We start from the raw sequence: 7,925 nt of genomic DNA on the forward strand, positions 1-7,925 counted from the left end.
TGGTTTGATGGATGGGGGAAATGTAGTGGACATAAGATACCTGGACTTGACAAAAACTTTGTCACATGGGACTGTGTCAATTGTCATAAGCAAGCCGGGGAAATGTAGGCTCAGTAGAACTCCCATTAAGTGGATACATAATGGTTAAACAACAGCGTAACTATATGGAATGACATCAAAGTGGAAGGTCTTGAGTAGGGTTCCCTAAGGCTCTGTTCTGAGGCCAGTGTTATTTAATATTAAGGAGTTGAATGCAGGAGTAGAGCTACTGATCAAATTTGCAGGTGACACAGAGCTGGGGGTTGTAAGCAGCGCTGAATCTGTAATGAAAGATGCCAGGGCTCAAGTTTTATTTTTGAAAACTTCCATAACCAAATGCAGCAATCCCAGAGATATTGGGGCTCTGAACTGCCAAGCCTAGAGATGCCAGGGCTTAGCACTGGCACAAGCTAAGCACTGGTTGCAAATACTTTGGAGAATAAGAGCTAAGATTTAGGGGGATCTTGATAAATTGGAGAACTAGGCAACAGACAAAATGAAATTCAATTAAGAAAAAGTTTAAGGGAAGATAAGCTAAATGCACAAATACAGATTGGGGGATAACTGCCTTGGCAGCAGCACTGCTGAGAAGGATTGGGGAGTTGTGGTGGATCTCAACCTCAGCAGAAATCAGCCAGGCAATACTGTTGTGCCCTCCCACCCCCAAACCACAAATGCAATTTTGGGTTGTATTATCAGATAACATGCAGATACCACTCTACTCACTTCTGGTTAGACCTAAACTGGAGTCCTGTGTTCAAAATTGGGCACAGTTGTCTAGAAAGGATGTGGAGAAACTGAAAAGGATCCAGAGGCAAGAGAGATGATCAGAGGTATAGAATACAGGCCGTATGAGCAAAGGCTGAAAGACTGGGCATAGGCTCTGACTTCTGCTTGGACCAGTGGTAGCTTGACCCTCCTTTGCCCCCAGCCCTTCCCCATTCCATCCCCTTCCCCAAATCCCTGGCCCTGCCTCTTCCCATTTTTTCCCCCTCCCTCCTGGAGCTTGCTATGCCATTAAACAGCTGTTTGGTGGCAGCAAGCACTGGGAGGTAGGTGAAGAAACAGGGACTCAGCACACTCCGGAGAAAGTGGAGACGGGTGCAAAGCACCCATGGAGTCAGCGCCTATGGAACTGGGTACGTTTTGTTTGGAACAGAGATGGGGGAGGGAAATATGACAGCAGTCTTCAAATACTTGAAAGGCTGCCATAAAAAAAAATTGTTGTCTTGTCCTCTGGGGCAAGACAAGAGGCAATGGGTTCAGATTACAGCAGAGCAGAATTAAATCTCAGAAAAAATCCTAAAGAAGAACAATGGAACAGACTAGGGAAGTTGTCCAAGTAGAACAATGGAACAGACTAGGGAAGTTATGAAAACTTATTCAGAGGTTTTCAAAAGGAGGCTGGATAGCCATCCACAGGCACCAACTCTGGGTGCTCCAGGACTGGATGGCCCATGGAAAATAGTGGTGCTCAGCACCAACTAACAGCCCCTGATCACTTCCTGCCCACCAATCAGCTCCTTCCCCCCCAGTATCTCCCCCCACCACAATCAGCTGTTCAGCAGCATGCAAGAGGCACTGGGGAGCAGTTAGGGTGGGGCATGCTCAAGGATAGGGGAAGGAAGTAGAATGGGGGCAGGGGGGTCAAGCACCTGCCAGCAATTCAGAAAGACAGCACCTCTGTAGCCATTGGTCTTGGATGGTTTAGACAAGTGGTTTTCCACCTTCTCATTTGCAGACCCTTAAGTTTTTTAATGGAAGTGTGGATCCCTTTAGGAATCATCTACAGACCCCCAGAGGTCCATGGACCATGTGTCTCATAGACTCATAGACTCTAGGACTGGAAGGGACCTCGAGAGGTCATCGAGTCCAGTCCCCTGCCCTCATGGCAGGACCAAATACTGTCTAGACCATCCCTGACAGACATTTATCTAACCTACTCTTAAATATCTCCATCGCTGGAGATTCCACAACTTCCCTAGGCAATCTATTCCAGTGTTTAACTACCCTGACAGTTAGGAACTTTTTCCTAATGTCCAACCTAAATCTCCCTTGCTGCAGTTTAAGTCCATTGCTTCTTGTTCTACCATTGGAGGCCAAGGTGAACAAGTTTTCTCCCTCCTCCTGATGACACCCTTTTAGATACCTGAAAACTGCTATCAGGTCCCCTCTCAGTCTTCTCTTTTCCAAACTAAACAAACCCAATTCCTTCAGCCTTCCTTCATAGGTCATGTTCTCAAGACCTTTAAAGGAAGGCTAAACCAGTAGTTTTCAACCTAAGTCTTGCACCTTAGTAGGTGATTAGACTAGATGACCCTTGCAGTCCCTTCTAACCCCATGGCTCTATGAGATGGGCAGTGCATGGAGCAGCTTGCCTCCTTCCCCACTTGCCCCCAGAACAGAAGACCCCTCCCTCACCCCCTAGGAAGTCACCACGTACCAGATGAGACATTTTGTAGTTTTATTTTATGCTAGACAGAGTGCCAAGTCACACAACAGTTCCAGCAGTGGCATGACTGTGGTTTTTGTAGATGAAGCAAATGGCCAGAATCACGGAGACCAAAGCTATGGCAGCTGCCACTAAGGTCAGTCCCAGCTTCAGCCCAGGATTCTCCTCTGCACCTGCAGGAAGAGGTGGTCAGTGGTTAGAACTGGAACTGGAGCTTTTGGTGTCTGTCTGCACCATAGATTAGGGAGTGCTGTGCTAGATGAAGCGGGAAGTTCTTGTTTGTGTTGTTCAGCTATTGCTCAGCTTTGTGGACCTGATCTTTCATGTTTATTCTGTTGAATCGTGTTTTAGGCAAGACCAGCTGGAGTAAACAGGAATCTAGATTCCTTAGTTGTAGAGTTTAGACCAATTTTTGGTGCAACCAATCAGCTGAGCCAGGAGGGGTATTGCTGATAGTCTAGAGATGCCCTCTTAGGCATTGCCGAAAACTCCCCTGGCTTTAGTTTGCTCTTTTGCTTTCCAACTGCTGCCCACAGGCTGGATAGCACTAAGATTCATCCTTGAAAGGTTCATTATTCAGAGTTCCCTTGAGGTGGAAGGCATCCCCTCCCGCAAAAGATTCATAACATATGCTCCCATGTTGCATGGCTGGTTCTTATAACCTAAAGGATACCTGGTGCTGCTGCCTTCCCTGCTTCCACTCGATCTTCTACAACATCCCTGGATTCTTGGTAGGCATCAAGGATGATTAGGGGTCCTACCACAACATCAGCCTCTCCTACCCTCACTGAGGAGTCACCTGTATTGCAGAGAGGAGTTACCAGAGAAACCATCAACATTCCTGCTCTTCTTATCCTCATTTTAGAAGGAAGACAACCAAAGAAGTGGCTTGGGCTAAGAGAAACCTTTCTTTGGGTTCAACCTCCTATTAGCTATGTAGGATGTACAGCCTACCATGTCTGGAGGCCACATCTCTCTGGAAGCGCCTCCTTGGCCATCTGTCCAGATGGCTGCCTCTCCCAGACTGTCCTCCAAGCAATGCACAGTCCCTAGTCTCACAGCACCTGCAGATGTCTCTAGTGCCTTCTACTGGAGCCCAGCTGGAACAGATGAAGGGGCAGGGTCACTTACAGTAAGACTTGTCCTCTCCAGCCTGCTGATCCCACCAGCCCCCAGACCACCACCTCCATGGGGTTCTACTCCAGCTTCTCACATGTTGCCTGCTTTGTTGAAGGAACAAGCCTTGTTCAAGGGATCTGGGGCTTGCTCAACTGCAGTGACTTTCAGATGACAGGTGATGTAGATCTGGAGGGGAAGTGGGAAGAGGGATTAGGACCATCCCAGGGGACACTAACACTTGCTTAGCCTGGGGGAATTGACTTGGAGCAGAAATCTGGGAGCTCACCAAGTTCCTGGCATCTCCTGCAAACCTGAACACATCCACCATGAACTGCAGTGTGTCCTGCCTGGGTGATATGAAGGCTGAGGTGGTGTCATCTGATCTACCATCCACCAGGCATCTACACACAAGAACTTGTTAGTAAGATCCCCACAAACTTGAGGTAGATTCTAGACTAGAAAGGGCTGCCAGCTATTACCCATTGAAGGCAATGACAGCATAGCAGGGATAGGAGTCCCTATCTGGGGTCAGGGTGGCCACACAGCTGTCCACAAAGAGCCTCAGAGCCACATGGTTCCCAGTGCTGACATCAGCTTGGATATGCATGACCTCCCCAAGCTGGAATCCATTGGAGGGTCTCTCAGCACTCCAGTCATCTGCAAGGCAAGATCACAGTGAGCAGAACAGGCAGGCAGGGTTGGGCTGCTCTGAAGTCTCCTCCCACCTACCATTCATCAGGCGCAGGGAGAAACCCAGCCTCTCCTCTGCAGACAGAGTGGAGCTGAAGGGAACCCAGGTTGGCTTGATGGCTTTACTGCTCACATTGTCCTTCCTGTGAGAGGAGCAAACCTCATTCACTGAGCCAGATCCCACAACAGGGACTGAATGGGAGGGAGGGGAACTGAGCATCTCAGACACTCACCTGGGATAGTGACACTTAATAGGAATCACAGCTGGATTGGTTCTCAGGATCACTGGGTTGCTGGCAGGGGTGGGGTTATAGTTCAGGCTTGTGCTGTAAATCAGGGAGTCTGCGGTCATCTGGGAAGAACCGGACATGGAAGGGTTAACAGCGCACAATTGATATACAAAACTACAGTACTAGGTTCAGCAAGACCTAGAAAGACATTTCTATTAACAGAAAGTCTTTCAGCATATGCACAACTCATGGAACCACCATTGCTGAAAGGCAATAGAACCGTTAGAGCTTTTTGCACTCACTCCCCTGGAATGACTGCCTGGGGACTACTGATAGGCACTGTAGGGCCTAGTTCTGCACAGCTGTGGTCACCACAATTACTGTGTCTAGCACTGTCCAACCATTATGTAGGAAAAGCTGTTTTCCCTTACAGGACAGAAGCATTCTGGAAGACAGCTGACATGTAGCACCCTTTGGCCACTCCAGTTCGGTTGTCCATCATCTCTCTCTAGGAGCAGTGCATCTGTTGGGGCTTCTTGAAATAGGGACTCCCAGTGGAGGAGGAGATTGCAGGGGCATGGCTCAGCTCACTGTTCTTTCAAGGGAGAGGATGTCACTCAAAGGGGGAAGCTCTGACAGCTGATAGCAGCTGTCTGTTTAGCACTGCAAGTAGGGGAAACCAATAGCCTGGGTCCATAGCTAGAGTTATTAGGCATCCTAGATGTTAATATCAGACTGGCCTAGAGCTGCCCCATCACCTACCAACAGAACCATGCATCACTGAAAGTTAGCTGGGGCCTGCACAATGGGAGGGATCAAGATACTCATCTGACCCACTGGAGCACCAGACTTTTATGAAGCTGCCTTACCTGCAAGGTGCTGCCACATTCATGGAGACCAGCTGTAAAAGTCACTGTGTTCTCTGCAGCATTAAGGGATGTGTACTGGCAGGCAGCTGGGCCAAGGCTCAGGTCAGCAGCTTTGATCAGTTGCCCCGTCCCAAACAGATCCCTATGCACAGTGATCACCAGCTGTGCCTCCTCACACTGCACCGTGACAGGCTGCAGCAGGGACACAGCCCTGAGCTAAGAAGCATCAACCCAAGCCCAGGGATAGGGCTGGGCAATAGAGGATACATAGACTTGTCTGCGAGGGGGCTCATCTCTGGGGGTGGGTCTCCAGATGGCTGGGTCCCTCCTAGAGAAATCCCAGGGATTGTAACTGGTCACCCCACTGACCACCCAGCACAGGAAAGTAAAGCCCAGGTTGCTTTTGTACCCCATCCTGCCTGCAGCAAACCCAGCATGGAGAGAAACAGCTGTTCTGGACCCTTTATACCCTGACCTAAAGCCAGCTCACAGCTGCCCCAGGTAATTAATTCCCCAGTTTCACCCAAAGCCCAGACCCTGGGGCAGGGAAATAATGAATGGGAATTAATGCCTCCTAGGAGTTATCATTTGTGTTTTAGGAAACTCCCTAGGTGGTTTCAGCCAATTAATGGCTAACAGACTTTGATGTTCATGGGAACTATCAGCCATGTAGCGTGTGATACTGATAATGGATTCCAGAGGAATTTTTGTATGTTACGAATCTTGTGCTATGAGTGGGAAGCATTAAGTCCAACTGATTTGCTGATGAAATAGTTTAAATCACAGTCTTAAAGATTTATTTGCTTTAGGCTTTGCTTTGTGCTCTTAACAGACAGTGCAACTGAACAAATATGCTGTTTGCTGTCCGTGCTGTTTGGAAAGCTGTCTCAGGGTGAGAAATGCTCCTTACTGCATAGACACCACAAATGGCCCAGGACAAGAATAGCAAGGGAGTGATGCACATCAGATCTGTAGAGCCCTGGTAAAGTGGAAATGGAGCCCCACAACTGAAACAAAAGCAGCCCAGGAATGATGTGTTTTGGCAGATCCCTGAGGAATCCAGGACTAGAATCTCAAGGACGTCTTGCCGTGACCAGCAGTTGAGTGCTGCCTGGGAAGCACAGTCAATCAAACTGCCTATGAATGCACTGTGTGCTCAAATTAGGACTTGCTTGGGCAGAGGGATCAAAGAACATCAGCAAAAAAAACCAAACAAAAACAACCCAACCCAGACTGTTTAGCAGAGTGCTGGGTTCCTGGAAGCAGCCTCTCTCATAATGCTCCTTGGCCCACACATCCTCAAAGGAATCCTAAATCCCTTTGAGGATCTGGGCCTGAAATTTTCCAGAGTAAGTGAATCCGGAGCTCAGTGACTGCAGGCCAGAGCGGCCCAGGCCCAGCACGTCACCTACCTCCCTGCCTGACAGACAATACAGCTTCCTTTAACAGCAGGATTTCTCCTTTGTGTCCATCCCTCTCACATCCTCCTGAGCAAATAGGATGTGCCTTGGTGTATGGGGCAGATAACGAAACCAAAACAGCCACCGTAGCGGGTCCAGTGTTGCAGCTGGGTGTGGAGAAGTGCCCTACCTATCACTCCTCCCTGTTGGGTGGTGAGATAACCCATGTTCTCCATTGGATGGGAGACAGTTTGACATCACTGTTGGTTGGTCTGACCCTAGCCCCCCATGCTGCATACTTGGTCCAACCCCTCTGGGCTCCGGCGTTATCCTGGTGCTTGTTTCTTGGGGGCACAGCTGTGCCCCACCCATCTCCTGATGTGTGGAGATCAAACTCAGGGCTCTCATTTAGTAGTAAAGACAAGGGCTCGGAGCCCTGAAAGTAGCTGGACACCTACCTCCCAGCTAAACGCCTAAATACCTTTGAGGATCTGGGCCTGCTTCTCCCCTGCCTGGCACCTCGTCAGAACAGGAGCATTTTGCACCCACTTGGCACAGATATGAATGACTACACAAGGGGACAGTCAGGCCCTGATTCTTGGTGTCTGATTCTAATCCGAGATTCCCCTGTGTGCAGCATAAAGAGTTTTTAAAGGGGAAGGCAATGACCCCCAACTATACTGTCCATGGAGGGGGCATCCCTGGATGCTACAGTGCTGGGGTAATGGTTGTACACTAGCCCTGCTCCCGGCCCTGACTACAGGGGGACATCCCGGTGGCAGGAAAGGGTGAGCCCAAGGTAGGGAGGGGGGTATGGCTGGACTGTACCCTGCTGTGGCTATTTTTCTGCTTGCTGGGGTCCCAGGAAATAGAGTGTAACTTAGCACAGGCGACTCAAACTTTCACCAGGGCCAGGCCAGCCCCCAAATATGCAGCTGTGGCTGAAAGTCAACTTTGCCTTCCCTCTGTTTCTGGCCCAAGTAGAGCTGCAAATCAGGCCCTCGGCCTCTTGTGTAGTAAAGACAAGCATCCACTGCCCCTGCCATAGTGATGTGCTGCCAAAGAACAGACAAGGGCACCCATGAACTCCTTTTCTCCATTAGCCTGGACTTCCTCCTGACCCTCT

General features: G+C 49.4%; 1 pseudogene; it reads right to left on the reverse strand.

The window, feature by feature from the left end:
* Positions 1-2,530: 2,530 nt before the first annotated feature.
* On the reverse strand, positions 2,531-5,813 carry LOC115658995 (annotated as a pseudogene).
* Positions 5,814-7,925: the final 2,112 nt, after the last annotated feature.

The sequence above is a fragment of the Gopherus evgoodei genome, chromosome 10, assembly GCF_007399415.2.
Source record: "Gopherus evgoodei ecotype Sinaloan lineage chromosome 10, rGopEvg1_v1.p, whole genome shotgun sequence".
NCBI classification, from domain to species: domain Eukaryota; kingdom Metazoa; phylum Chordata; order Testudines; family Testudinidae; genus Gopherus; species Gopherus evgoodei.